This window comes from Panicum virgatum, chromosome 9K (genome assembly GCF_016808335.1).
Source record: "Panicum virgatum strain AP13 chromosome 9K, P.virgatum_v5, whole genome shotgun sequence".
NCBI classification, from domain to species: Eukaryota; Viridiplantae; Streptophyta; class Magnoliopsida; order Poales; family Poaceae; genus Panicum; species Panicum virgatum.
In genome coordinates, this window is record NC_053144.1 from 38,570,134 (window position 1) to 38,586,183 (window position 16,050).

Genomic DNA, 16,050 nt, shown 5'->3' on the forward strand with positions numbered 1-16,050 from the left:
CATATTGATAAATCTAATTACAAAAGAATTTATTCTTAGTTCGTAACTATGATGGGCCAAAACAGCTGATTAACAACTCAAGCTATAATAGATCCAACAGGAGTGATAAGGTTAACCCACTGCAGTCTGAGATGGTAAAATCGAGTTAGATGGACCAGCCGGTAAGATAACCATAACAAGGTACGGGACTTGATCAATTCAATTTCAAACGAGAATCACGTTAGTCGGTATTGGCCACTGCAGTTAAGTATACCGACTAACGGTTAGTCGGTATTTTTCTACATATAACGACCAACACCTGACGATATATAGGGGCTGTGGTATAGTGCACTGAGCTTATTGGCTATCTAAATTTTGCAACAAAAAGGGGTATACCACCCATATATCTTTAATCATTGTGGGATATATTGCAAAATCCAATAAATACACATAAAGCATCAGACCTAACCGAGTCAGTCTTTTGCGTTATTCAAAGAAATCGATAGCTTGTGGACTCAATTAAAACAAACAAGGGATTGAAGCAATGGCAGCTTTGTTCGAGTTAAAAGAGATCAGACAAATTGGTAGTTTAACTAAACAAATTACTGCAATACTCTCGTAATTAAAGCTTAGCGAATCTCATAAGACAATGCTTACGAGCAAACCGAAGATCGAAGCGATGCGGCCTTGTTCAGCAAAGAAGTCGCCGAAACTACTCTACTCCTACTCCTAGGATTTTGGCATGACGTCGAAAGACATGTGTATTGATTGATAATTATTCTTTACAAAACCTCGAGGTCTACTATTTATATAATGAAACTAAGACTCCTAACTTAACATGACCCAACCAACTTATTCCAAAAGAAAACAACTAAATTTACTATATTTACAAGGACCTTCCAAAAGAATTAGGGCCCATAGGTCTTCTGATGATGTCATCCTCTTGCCCAAGTTGTGACCAACCATCGCATCGCCTTTGACTGATCCTTGACCACACCCTGACCATGCTTGTGTCAACTCTGACCAGGTCTTCTGACAGCTTGGACCGTATGGGCCATCAGCCTTCCCCGAGATCCTCCATCGACTTCAATTTTTCTTACCAAAATTACACCTGAAAAATTTTAGTGTCAACACAAGACTCTCAATTTTGAAATAAAATAATTTTATTCTAAGATTAATGCACATCATGATTATCTCTTTCCGGAAGCCAAATTCGAACAGTGCCTCAATCTCCATCACACCAATTGGTCTTTTCAAATTAAGCCGTTAGGCTTCTTGATTCCCTGGCAGTTGCTGGATTGATTCTTTATAAAACCCTCCACAAGTGTGTTCATCCTCTTCCTTTCCATCTTGTTTCCGCCTTCACTGCTAAAAAAACTGAATGTTTTTGCCGGTATCAAGCTCTAAGCTCTTCACGCCGTCAACTACTTCGACCCCTCCTTCTTCAGTGCCAGCGGCAAACTGCATCATCTTCCGCATGTGCTCCATCATCCTGCACAAGCGAACCCTAACCAATCCGGATCCCCTTAAACTTTCTTTGATTTTCATGGTGGCACTTGTACCTCGATGGTTGGCACTCCCTCAATGGTGGTGGCCTCTAGTAATGTTCCAAGAGGTAAGAACTCTTTTCAACTTTATGCACCTAATCCATGTCTTCTTGCTCTAGCTTCTCTTACAGTCTGTCAACCCATCTACCAGAAATCCAAAAGTTATGTCAGTCCCCAATTTTTCTTCGTATTATGTAGAACCTGAAGAAGAAAATTTTGATCCCCAAAAAGGAAGGTTCTTCTCTACTTTTCTCGCGTCCAATCGAACCCTGATCCTATCGAGTTCATTAATCTAGAAACCAATCGGCTACCTTATAAGCATTCTTCTTTGGACTTAGCCGATTGGAATTGGAGCTTTAGATCTCTGCCCAGCATGGTTCCAGGGTGGAGGAATTGGTATATGTGTATGTCAGCAGCAATACTCTAGTATTAGATGGACATCGACTAATACACCAATCTTTATCTAGCAAATATAAACAGAAACGAGAATCTCCTCATTGCTGCCAGTTACTTTTGATCCGACGCCTTAAATGTCTTCCAGCTTGGTAATGGGTCAGTGACACCAACCCTCATTAATATCCTCATGATTACTAGACTCAACATATCAGCCGATGACTAGCCCTTTCACCTAGATATCAAAATCTCCTACAAAATCATAACCAAGAACATAGGGGGTGGAATAGCTACATCTCCTAACACATGAAAACATGCCCAGTCAGCCAACGAGAACATACAACCTTTGTTGGCATTTCTTACATCACAAATAAACCCGCAAGCGCACGGAATATGATGGGAACCCGTTAGGGTTTGTGCCCAATCTTCCGATGAGAGGAACTGGATAAGCTGATTGGGGGTAGGAGACGACGTTCACGGCCCGACTACAACAATTAAAACACTGTGCCTTAGCAACTGATACACCACCTCCAATGGCCGCTGCGATCTTGTGGAGCGCAATCGACCCGCCACTAGGGCACCTGTCCTGCAAGCAATCGAGATCCAGCAAGAACAAGTAGAACAAGCACTGGATTGCTAGATAGAATTGACAAACTCAATCTGAATCACTATATGGTGGGGTTCCGTAAACAATCAGACGGGCGGTTGGTCCAACACGCGTGCTGAAAGGCGATAGCAATGGCTAACTCGACGAAAACAAAACCCAAGTGTTCTTGGCAGCGGCTAAAGGGTATAAGAACGTGGGAGGACGACCACAGGGGTGCTAGGGTCGTGCTCCAACCCTAGGACGCGTCCATAATGGACTCAACTTGATACACGACCCATTGGGCCAAAATAAGATGACGCAGCATCGTGGGCAGAAAACATCTCAATATAAAATAGACGATTGTGGCCGTATCCGAACAGATATGGATGTTAGGTCAGAACTGTTGGAAAGTAGACATGACAATCTTTCCACGAAGTACTTGAACAGCCCAATCCGAGTCCGTATGCGATTGTGGCGTCCATCATAAGTCGTTGTTTTTTTGCAGTCCGAATCTAACTCCAGAACGTGTTGGACTTGGACTCTTTAATTCCTTGCACCAAAAGTGACTGGTAGCCTAGTGGAGGACGTTAGAGACACTTGCACTTGGTCCCCAATCTACTTCATTGACCTTCCATGTTTTCACTATGCAATCAAACCTTCCATTGATCCATGTAAGCAATTCTGAAAAGGAAAATGTACAAACTTTAAGGTGCAGCATCAATCCATAAAATCTACCAAATATAAAGCTCACATGGAATGCTTTCACCTTTAGTTTTGAAGTGGTTAACAAGGTCATATCTGAGCCTATGATGTCCTCATCAGAACACCTTTGTAGCTATTGGGTATTTTAGCGATAGGGGATAAATCAGAATATTCCAAGGGTTATCAAATCCAAGGGAGCGTGTGTGCACTAGCTTCTATTCTAATTGTTCCAAGGACACACCAAGATAGCTGGTGAAGGAGGAGAGGATTTCTAAGATAGCACTATATATAGATGAGTTAAAGGTTGATCTCATGAGCAAAATACTCACTTCGAGCACCGGCTTACACCTGGTCTATAAAGCGACTCCGGCCAACAGCTCTACGCTATATCCGAACGTGGAGGATTACAAAGGACTGATAGGGCTGTCATCACATACGGCCTACCTCAAACAAATCATAGGATGTAAAGCAAATGAAAGATAATTCCTAGCCTTGACACCACATCTACACTATTGGTTACAACGGTAGTCTAACTATGTATGTCGATCATAGCAAACTACAGCACTCTATATAAATACGGATCGATGAACCCGCGAGTAAGAAAATTGTTCTCACTCAACTATAAGCACTACTAGCTTATACTATTCCAAGTATAATATTATAAATAGGAATCAAACTCGAAGAATATAGAAGCGTAGAGGGACAATCTAGGAGAAGAGTTCTGCACCCCGGCACATCTCCCGACCGCCCCTCACTCTCTACCTGCTCTAAGGCACTAATTAACTAAGCAAGGCTTTAGGCCTCTCTTGGCTAGTTTATGTGAAGCTCACACTTGGTCGTGGGTCCTCAAATGAGCCCCCCTCATATTTATAGATGGGTGCCATGGTTTCTTCGACCAGGATATGGAGCTCTTGCACTTGGAGCTGACATGGAGAGCCAATGCAGAGCTGCAAAATTTGGAGAGATGAATTTTATAGAGCGTAACACACTAAGGCCTGGGAGCTCTGCCTATCTCTAGTGCAAGTCCTGCATTTGAGGTTCACAACATGTGTCAGACATGGAGCCACAGGATACCAGATGTGGCACATATCTGTACGAGATATGGTATAGGGCATGTCCCATACCCATGCATCATGTAACTACTCCTATAGATTTAGAACTAGTCGGTGTAGAAGGAAACTACCTAGATAGTACTCAGGAAGGACTCTTAGGCTCATACCTATCTAGGGTTTCATGTAACCCTGTCCCCCCAGGTTATATAAGGGCGGACAGAGACCCCTAGAAAGCATAACCTAGAATACGCATCTCATACAACCCTCAGGCAATACAAACCACCCAACAGGACATAGGGCATTACGCATCTTGCGGCTCGAACCTGTCTAATTAAATCTTGTGTTGCTTGTACCATTGTATTCTTGATTGCATCGTGTTCTCGATCTCAGCGATTCCCTACGATCAATCCTCTACCTCAAGGTATCCCTAGGTAGACTTGCTGGTAAAACACCGACATCGTTCAATTTAATTTAACTTGCAATTGACAAAGAAAAGATATTTAATTAGTAATTAACAGGAAACCTATCGGCTCGTATTCCAAATAGTTCCATAAAGATTGGTACCGACCAAGCAATTCGATACGCATATGAGATCATCGGCTATAGAGCCGGTTCACATGTGTCATTCAATTCAATTCACCGAGACTGCGCTAAAGGCCAGGACGATAAATCAAACAAAAATTTCTGTTGAATAATCTAATTACAAAAGGATATATTCTTAGTTCGTAACTGTGATCGGCTAAGACAGCCAATTGACAACTGAACCTATAGTAGATCGACGACAAGGTTAACTCAACCATACGTCTCAAAGATCGGACCTAACCAAGACGGTCTGTGGTAGCAAAATCAAATTAAACAAATCAGCTGATAAGGTTGATTATAGCAAGGTATATGATTCGATCAATTCATTATAAAATCAGGATTACTAAACCTAGTGGTTGTCTAATTTATGCAGATAAAAGGGTTAACTAGCAGTGGATAGATTTATAACCATCGTGGGGTAAATTGAGAAATCTAATAAAAACACATAAGGACCTAATCGAGATAGTTTTATGCATGATTAAAAAAATCGATAACAGGTGAACTCATTTGAATTAAATAAGAAATTGAAACAATATAATCTTGTCAAACTTAAGAGAGATCAAATAACTTGGTAGATAAACTAAATGAAATTACAGTGATGCACCTATAATTAAAGCATAGCAAATCTGATAAGATGATACTTACCATCAAACCGGAGGCCGGACCTAACCTATGCAACACTATTTACCGAAGAAGTTGCCGAGCTCTACTCCACTCCTACTCCTAGGGTTTGGCGTGACACCAAAAAGAAATATGTATTGATTGGTGATTGTCCTTTACAAACCCTAAGGCCTACTCTTTATAGCCTAATACTAGGCTCCTAACTTATCATGACTTAACAAACTTGCTCCAAAAGAAAATAACTGAATCTATTATATTTACAAAAGACCATGCAAATGAGATCGTTCTGAGATCTTCTGATGACATCATCATCTCGTCTAACTTGCGGCACTACTTGCACTCCTTGACCCTGCTTGCGTCAGCTCTGATCAGACCTACCTACACTACTTGCAGCACTCAACTTGCAGCACTACCTGTCACATGTTTTTGAACGTTCCTTGACCCTGCTTGCGTCAGCTCTGATCAGACCTTCTGACAGCTCGGGCCGAACAGGGCCATCGACTTTCCCTGGAATTCTCCATCAGCTTTAATTTTTCATACCAAAATTATCCTTGCAAAATTTTGGCGTCAACAGGTACATTTAGAAGTAAACAAATAATCCATCTAAGTAAAAAATAATGGTATTAAATGTTACTCCATCCATTCCAAATTCAAAGTTGTTTTAGCTTTTCTAGATGTCTATAATTTGGAATGGAGTACCAATATCGGTTTATATAACTTCAAGGATGCCTTAGAAAAAAAATGATACTATTTAGGTATCATGTCAATAAAGTAATTTAGTTCAATGCAGTAGATGGTGATGACATGTTTGATGACACAAAGCCAATTACTAAAATAAACAATATCAATCAATCCTTTTAAAAGTCATTGATTGGTTGATGACTTTTTCTCCATGAGTCCTAGACTCAAGATGTATCGTTTTAGGCCCTGTTTGTTTTGGCTTGTGAACTTTTCTCGGCCTGCAAGCTGAAATAAATTATAGGGCCTTTATACTCCAATAAAATAATTGGCGTTGATTATGACAAAATTTTCACCAGTGTCACACAACTTATATCATCGCCTAGCCATCCCACCTCGCATGGCTTGCCTTCCATTTTTCTTAATCTCAGTATGTACACGCAATAGTCATTCATTTAAGCTGAGTCAATCTCTAGTCAATTTTCCATGCGGGATTAACCTTTAGAAAACATTTATCGTGCGCTTTAGAATTTATATAACTTAATTGAAATAAGGTTGGAACAAGACTAACTAATAAATTCAATAAAAATTAAAAATAGATGGGTCCAGTTAACTGCGCAACAAAATGTAATAATCCACGATCCTTTCCAAACATCCATGAACCGTTTGCCCATTTATACCTGTTGTATCGTATCATTGTCACCTTGTGGCTGCTGGATTTATACATGTTGTATCATCTGCTGGATTTATACCTGTTGTATCATATCATTGTCACCTTGCGGCTGCCGTGACGTGTGAAAACACCCTCATCCCCTTGGCATTACGAAGCTTCCTACAAGCTCCTAGGATTAAAAAAGATGGCGAAGCAGCTGACAACGTAAATGATAGAGATCTTTTTTGCCACTGTTTATACTCCATATAGACGACACTTGAATCTCCGAAGGAGAACCTAGTGAGGAATGTTGAGTACTCTATCCTGCCTGTGATGAGTGAATTGTCAACCGTGCGATGTGATCGTGCGCTTGGTCTTTGGATTGCAGGTACACGGGCGTCAAGTGTCGACGGAGAGCTGCCGTGGAGGTGCTGTGGCCGATGGACCGTGCGGTGGACGGTGGTGAAGGGCAGCCGGGACCGGAGCTCAGGCCGGGCGGCAGCTGTGGCGTCCACTCCTGGATCGAGGGCGCAAGCGGCGATGGAAGGCGGGTTTCTTGGTTTGCGCCACAGAACCAAGCAGGCGGATGGTGGTTGAAGACGCCAAGTCGTGGAGGCACGGGCGTCGGTCTCTGGACTGGCGGAGGAACGGGCGTCGACGGCGTCTAGGGCCTCGCTGCGGGCGAGGAGGTGACGGGCGTCGGGCGTCGTCTAGGGCCGTCAGAAGGCCAAGGCGGGAACGACGTCTAGGGCCACGGCGTGGAGGCGGGAATCTTCCCGCGCGTGGAGTTTTGGTGGTTTTATCAAAACCGGCCATTTACCCGGGTTTCACGGATCTTCCAAAACCGTGGACCAGATCTTCATCAAGATGGCGGCATCGTGGAGAAGACTTCGTTCCGAAGAAAGAACCTCAGCCGTCAGATGAGATCGTGTACAGGGGGATGCTGCAGACCAACCGGTCTGACCGGTCTAACCAACCGGTCTGATCGGTCCATGGAACCGGTCTGACCGGTCTCCGCGGTTATAAATACCCCTTCACTTGTATTAGGTTTTGAGCGGCTTTTGTATTCCGTCCGTGTATTGTTCTTCTCCTCACAAGCCGCTGTCCCTGTGTCTCTCTCCCCGTTCTTCTCTTTAGAGTAGGATTTGATTATAGATTTGTGAGATTTTGTATTGGATTTGATTGGGAAAGGAGGCCCCATCCTCCTTGTGCCTTCTGGGCTTTTGAATCAATCCAATCCCGTTCCTCTTGTGCTCTTTTGCGATGGATTTTCATTTCGTTTTTGATGCACATGATTGCGATGGTTCGTAGAGCTCTTTGTAGTGATTCCCTTGCCCCTAGCCTCGTGCCAAACCCTCTGGAATCACGAGTTCCTACGAATTGAAGTTTTTGAGTTCTTGAGAAAACCCCAATCTTTCTTGATCTTCCCTCAAATTCTCAAGTTTCATTGATATTTTGGGAAAGATCTCTTGGGGATATGTTCGCAGGTTAGTTGCGGAGGTGTCCTCCAAGTTTCGTTGGATTTGGACTTCGTTTTCTCGAGATTCTTTTTTTGAAGTCTTGTTCACGGGTTTTTCTGGGTGGCACCGGTCAGACCGGACGGCAAGACCGGTCAAGACCTGTTCAGGCCACGACCGGTCAGACCGGTCCGTTGCACTGGTCGGACCGGTCCAGGCAGACAGTTCTGCGATTTGTCTCATTTTGCTTCCGCGAAGTTTCCTAGGGTGTGCTGCTGTGAGATAGCTAGTCCATAGATATTCTCACATAACTTAGGTTGAAGGCTTGCGGTAATTTTTGGGATTTAGGACAACGGATCAATTTCGAAAGAAATTTTGATCGGCTCCCATTCACCCCCCTCTGGTCGCCGGCTTCTGTCCCTCACCTAGATATCCTGGCATGCCGTCCAGCGAATCATCCTACGCCATCCAGCGGCGAGAATGGCCAGAGGGGGCGGTCCAGAAGCTCCAGCCCGCGGCGCTCGCGTCGTGCTGTTCCCGCTGCCGTTCCAGGGCCACATCAGCCCGATGCTGCAGCTCGCCGGCGCGCTCCACGCGCGGGGGCTCGCCGTCACCGTCCTCCACACGGCGTTCAACGCGCCTGACCCCACGCGCCACCCGGCTTTCAACTTCGTCGCGGTGCCGGACGCCATCCCGGATGCCGTGGCCGCGACCGCCGATGGCCTCGCCCAGCTCCTCGCCCTGAACGCCGCCATGGAGGCGTCGGGGGCACGTCCGGGACGCGCTCGCGTCGCTCCTCGCGGACGAGGAGGAGCCCCGGCTGGCGTGCCTGATCTTCGACTCCACCCTCACCGCCGTGCACAAGGCCGCGGCTGGGCTCGGGCTACCCACGCTCGTGCTGCACACCAGCAGCGCTGCCTGCTTTCGTATGGTCAGATCCTACGACATGCTCCTCGACAAGGGCTATCTGCCAGCGACAGGTACTGCCTCTGTTTCTAGAAATATCTATGCAATGTTTTATGAACGACTTTTAATTTCCATGAATAAATTAAAGAAACTATGACGCATCTTCATTACAATTTGTTTCGTTTCAGAGTCCAACCTGCACATGCCGATAAAGGAGCTGCCACCACTGCAAGTGAGGGATCTGTTTGACCCAAGCAAGCTCCCCAACCAAGAAATTGGGCAGAAGATCCTGAATCTTGCCATCGAGACCACAACAAACTCCTCTGGTGCAATATTCAACACATTTGAAGCACTTGAACCCCACGAACTTGAGATGATCCGGGACGAACTTGTCCACAATGGTATTCCACCCTTCGCTGTTGGTCCGCTTCACAAACTCATGAGCTCTAGAGGTGATGGCGCCGTGACTAGTCTACTCAACCAGGACCGCAGTTGCATCGAGTGGCTGGACACGCAGGCCCTTGGTTCCGTGCTATATGTGAGCTTTGGTAGTGTTGTTCATGTGACTCCAGACGAGTTTTTGGAGATGGCATGGGGCTTGGCAAACAGCGGCAAGCCGTTTCTTTGGGTTGTTCGGCGTGGACTCGTGCTCGGGGTGGAGAAACAGGAGGTTCCCGAAGGGTTCGACTCGGCGGTGGAGGGCAGAGGCAAGGTGATCGAGTGGGCACCGCAGCAGGAGGTGCTAGCTCACCCTGCAGTGGGGGGCTTCTGGACTCACAATGGATGGAACTCCACGTTGGAGAGTATCTACGAGGGCATGCCTATGCTATCGAGGCCTATCTTTGGAGATCAGTTGCCAACCGGAAGGTACGTGCATAATACATGGAAGATAGGGATTTTGTTGGAGGGTGTGCTAGAGCGAGAGGAGGTTGAGAAGACCATCAAAAGGCTGCTAGGAGAAGATGAGGGAGTTGAGATCAGGGGAAGAGCAAAGGTTTTGAAGGAAAAGAAGCGGATGAGCCTTGAGAGTAGTGGGTCTTCTCAACAGGCCGTCGATAAACTAATAAATCACATACTTTCCCTTTGAGTTTTTTTTACAGAATTGTTATGTCTCTCCTTGCTTCAGCTGAATAAATTAATATAACTACTGGTAATTTGTCTATCGTTTGTTTTCATTTTGTTCAGTAAATATCCACAAAATGAACATTAGCAGACATTCAAGCGCACAGAACTTCCATGAAACAAATAGATTTGGTCAACAGCAAAGATCAGTTAGTATGACATGATCATGAATAATTTCTAAGAAGATGGTGCTTTGTGTGGTAAATCGTGTGATTTTTCTTCTCCGTGATAAGTACTCTTTCACCTTCAAAGCAACCATAGCTAGCTACCAGCTTAATAATATCAACAAAACTCAAACTGATGTTTAATGTTCATAAAGGTGGATAATCCATTCCACGCATCAGGCAAATGATGCAAACAGATATTATATAAGCTGACAGCTGACAAATAATGTATGACGTTTTTGACATTATGTATGCCTTCGATATGCAATTTTTGACAATGATTTTTCTGTCAACATATTGTTATAGCAATGTATAATAATTAATAAATGTTATTCATGACGAATGGCACATATCATTTTTGTCTCCAAATAAACTAAAATCCTGAGAGCTATGACTGGAAAAATTCATAAAAGTTTGATTGGATTTTTAAGTATCATATATTTGTCAAAAGTATCTCCAGATAAACAATATCATGTCTATCACAACTAACAATATACAGATAACAAAATCTATACATGAGTATTGTGATAGAGAATATAAGCAAACGATATGAAACAAATAAAGACTAAAAAAGACTTATTGGTTTTACATTTTTATGTACATTTCTAATACATATATCATTCAAGATTACTGGGCTAGTCACACTAGTTCCAACAAATGATAATCAACCAACGTTATGCGCACAATTAACATGAGCCAAAATAAATTGATCTTAACAAAACCTTACGAACAGATGTTAAGCATACATTGCACAGACAAACACATTGACTTCGTAAATATATATCTGTTAGATGATTAGGTTGAAAACAGAGGACGTGTCCACAGCATGCGTTTTAGGCTTTTAGCAAGGATTAATCAGTGCAAGGCAAGAAACAAGACCAACATAACTAACCAAGTCTTTGACAAGGCTGAAATCAGCAGTTCCAACTTCTGAAATGTTTTCTAAGACATCAGACAAAAGGTAACGTTCATTCATCACAGATGAACCGTTAAAGGTTTGTTCATTCAATCACAAATAACCACGTATGCAGATGTTCGTTAATGCAACAAACTAGTAATAAATGATACGATGATGGCACTAGGGATGTATGGTCGAAACTTGACTCCATTCTGAGAATCATATACCGTGCGACTTGATGAGGCCCCTGAGGTCGCAGGTGAGCTGCTTCTCATTCTCGTGCTTGGGTTCATCGTCGTCGCTGTCAGACCAGTCTCCCAGCGTCAAAAAAGGCCTGCGTCAATGGGAGAGGCAGCACAAATGAGGGATCCAACACAATTCAAATCCAATGGGATCGGAGAAAAACAAAAGCAGAACAATCAAAATCGATGGATTGTATTGTTAGGTTATGTTCTTCTCTGTTTCTGGACTAGGATCACATCTAGTGTACGAATCGAGTACTGGGGTACAAGTTCTAGGTATAATATCAAGTGATTCATTCTAGACCTAGTACAAGAGAGAGACAGAGAAAGATAGATAGGTGGATGAGAGACACAGACCATCCGCGGGAGTGGATGCAGAGGAGCCGTTGCCGGTGGGCGCCATCGCGTCGATGGAGCCGAGGATGGAGGTGAGGAAGTCCGGCTCTTCGAGGCGCTGATCCGGCGGCGGCAGTGGACGGCGCAAGTCCCGGCGTCCTTCAGGCCTCCACCGGCACTGGCCGATGACGGGGTTGGCGGAGGAGGACGTCGTGGTTGCGGTGGCGGAGCTTCCCGTCGGCCTCGCGCTAACCCTAGATCGGTAGGGACTGTGGGAGAGGGTTGTGGCGGCGGTGAACTTCGGATGCCGTGCCCTGGGCCCTCTCCCTATTCTTTATAGCGCGGGCGACGGGGGCCCACCAGCCATGTTTGGCTGAACGCCCCCGATCAGGGCGCAAATCAAGGGATTGGCCAGATCTTTGGATCTGGCCGTTGGAGATCAATTCCAACATTCTCCCCCTTGATCTCTCATTGTTTTTATTCTTGTTCTGTATCTGAGTTTATCCATCCCATCGCAGATCAGTGTATAGGGCGTGCCTCGTCATGACAATTATTACTGTCAGATTAACAGCCACAATCACCTTTCCGGTCTGAAACAGATTCTTATTCTAGGGCCCTCTTTGTCCAGGAATCATAGGCTTTCCCTTAAACCCATGCCGGCTAAGTGTTCTCTGAACACATTGGGTGGTAGGCCTTTTGTAAGCGGATCCGCTAACATCTTGTTCGTTCTGATATGTTCTAAACAAATGGTTTGATCCTGGACTTGCTCCTTAACAACATAAAACTTGATGTCGATGTGTTTGGCAGCACCACTCGACTTGTTGTTATGAGCATAGAATACTGCAGGCTCGTTGTCGCAGTATAATTTTAGTGGTTTTTTTATGCTGTCAACCACTTTCAATCCGGGTACGAATTTCTTTAGCCATGTGACCTGCCCCGAGGCCTCATAACATGCCACAAATTCAGCATACATCGTGGAGGATGCTGTAACTGACTGTTTGGAGCTTTTCCATGATATTGCTCCTTTTGCAAGAGTGAAGATGTATCCAGATGTGGACTTTCTATCATTTGCATCTCCTGCAAAATCTGAATCTGAATACCCTTCTATTTCTAAAGTTTCTGATTTTCTGTATGTTAGCATGAGGCCAGTTGTGCCCCTCACAAAGCGCAAAGCTTTTTTTATCATTTTCCAATGCTCTATGCCTGGATTACTCTGGTATCTGCCAAGTACTCCGGTAACGAAACTTAAGTCAGGGCGTGTGCACACTTGTGCATACTGTAAGCTTCCGACAGCTGAAGCATAAGGCACTGCCTTCATTTGCTCGAGCTCATACTGGTTCTTGGGACACTGATGTTTCCTGAAACTGTCGCCTTTGACTATTGGAGCAGGTGTGGGCTTGCTCGCATGCATACCATATTTCTTTAATACCTTTTCTAAGTATGCTTTCTGTGATAATCCTAAAACCCCTCTTCTTCTATCTCGGTGAATCTCAATTCCTAAAACGAACGAAGCTTCACCAAGATCTTTCATATCAAATTTCGAGGACAAGAATTTCTTTGTCTCCAGTAGCAGATTAACATCACTGCTAGCTAGCAGAATGTCATCCACATACAAGATGAGGAAAATAAATTTTCCATTCTTAAACTTCGCATAAATGCAACTGTCCTCTTCATTTTCTTTAAATCCAAACTTTCTAATTGTTTCATCAAATTTCAAGTACCACTACCTCGAGGCTTGCTTCAAGCCATAAATCGATTTTCTCAAGCGGCATCCTAAATTTTCTTTGCCTTCCATGACAAAACCTTTGGGCTGTGCCATGTAGACATCTTCATACAAATCCCCATTTAAGAATGTTGTCTTTACATCCATCTGATGCAATTCTAAATCATAATGTGCCACTAAGGCCATTATTATTCTGAAAGAGTCTTTACATGAGACCGGAGAGAAGGTCTCATTGTAGTCTATTCCTTCTCTTTGCATGAAGCCTTTTGCCACGAGCCGCACTTTATATCTTTCTATGTTCCCTTTGGAGTCACATTTCGTTTTGTAGACCCACTTGCAGCCTACTGTTTTTGCTCCTTTGGGAATTTCTTCTAAGTCCCAAACTTTATTGGTATTCATGGATCTCATTTCATCTTCCATGGCTGCAGACCTTTTGGACGGATTGGCGCTTTTCATGGCTTCTTCAAAAGAGGTGGGATCACCCTCATTCTGTATTTCTTCACTATGATAGACTTCATAGTCTTTAAAAATAGCTGGTTTCCTACTTCTTTGTGACGTTCTCGGGGCCACTGCGATTGGTATTTCTTGAACAGGAGGCTATTGTTGCTCCCCCTCATCCATGGCAACGGGTTCTATTTGGTCCTGAGGAATCGGGTCCTCATTTCCATTTGATGCCACACTGGGAGGACCAACAACAGGTGGTGGCACCGTAGTTTTCTGCACTGCGACATCAGGTAGACTGACAACAGGTGTTGGCACTACAGTTTTCTGCTCTATCGGTGCCACAACCACAGGTAACGAGAAATAAGGCTCTTGAATCATCGGAGTGGGAACGTATACCCGCTTCTCCTCAAGGTCGATTTTTCTAGCTACTATGCTCCCCCTGATCATCTGATCTTCTAAGAAGGCAGCGTGTCTTGTTTCTACAAACTTCGTATGTCTGTTGGGACAATAAAAGCGATATCCCTTAGACTTTTCTGGATAGCCAATAAAATGGCAACTGACTGTCTTGGGATCTAGCTTCCCAATGTTCGGATTAAACACTTTGGCCTCAGCTGGATAGCCCCATACGCGAAAATGATTAAGCGAGGGTTCTTTTCCTGTCCATAGTTCATACGGTGTTTTCGGCACCGATTTACTTGGCACCCGATTAAGAATGTAAATGGCGGTTTTTAACGCCTCCATCCACAAATTAATCGGTAACATGGAGTAGCTCATCATACTTCTGACCATATCCATCAGTGTACGATTTCTTTTTTCTGCTACTCCATTCTGCTGAGGCTCGCCCGGTGTAGAATACTGGGCAACTATGCCATTTTCCATAAGGAACCTTGCAAAAGGTCCTGGAACTTGGCCATAGGGGGTGTGTCGACCGTAGTACTCTCCCCCACGGTCAGATCTGACTATCTTAATCTTTAAATCATGTTGGTTTTCTACTTCTGCTTTGAATATTTTGAATTTATCCAACGCTTCTGATCGTTCTTTGATTGGATAAATGTAGCCATAACGCGAGTAATCGTCTGTAAACGTTATGAAAGAAACATAACCATCTACAGTAGTGACAGGAAATGGTCCACATATATCTGTGTGGATTATTTCTAGAATTCCTGCACTTCGTTTGGCACCTTTCTTTATGTTCTTAACGAATTTTCCTTTAATGCATTCAATACATTGTTCTAAATCTGAAAATTCTAACGGTGGAAGAATTGATGCTTTCACTAAGCGCTCTATTCTCCCCCTCGAAATATGGCCTAAACGATAGTGCCATAATTTCGACGAGATTGCATCAATTCGTTTGCATTTCTTAGTAACATTCTCATATGAGGAGGCATTCTTATTCTCAGAACATACTGCATTCACATTTTCAGATAATGAAAGCAAATATAATTTGTCTTGTCGGAAGGCAAGACCAACACATTCTGAATTAACTTGTATCTCACACTTGCCATTACCAAAATGACAAGCAATAGCGTCATCATCTAATTTAGACACACTTATTAAGTTTCGTTGCAAAGACGGTACATAAAGAACATCTTTCAAACAAAGTACAAAACCACTATGTAATTCTAAGTGAAATTCTGTGATGGCTTCGACTTCAGCTTCTACACCGTTTGCAACTTTAATTCTTCTTGCGCCTCTTGGCAGGGTCCTCCTCATACTTGATCCCTATAAAGAATTAGCAACATGAGTAGTTGCACCAGAATCAATCCACCATGTGGATTTGTCATAACTTAAATACAGGGATTCATCTACAAAAGTAATGGTGTCCTCACCCTTTCTTAACAACTCTTTCAGAAATTCTGGGCAGTCCCTTTTGTAGTGCCCTCTCTTTTTGCACTTCAGGCACTGGTCTTGTTCAACTGGAAAATTTTCCCAGTCTTTATGTGGAGGTGGTCTAGAAGGGCCACTC

The 16,050-nt window shown here is 43.8% G+C and overlaps 1 pseudogene; it reads left to right on the forward strand.

The window, feature by feature from the left end:
- Positions 1-8,716: 8,716 nt before the first annotated feature.
- On the forward strand, positions 8,717-10,317 carry LOC120651330 (annotated as a pseudogene).
- The last annotated feature ends 5,733 nt before the right edge of the window (positions 10,318-16,050 follow it).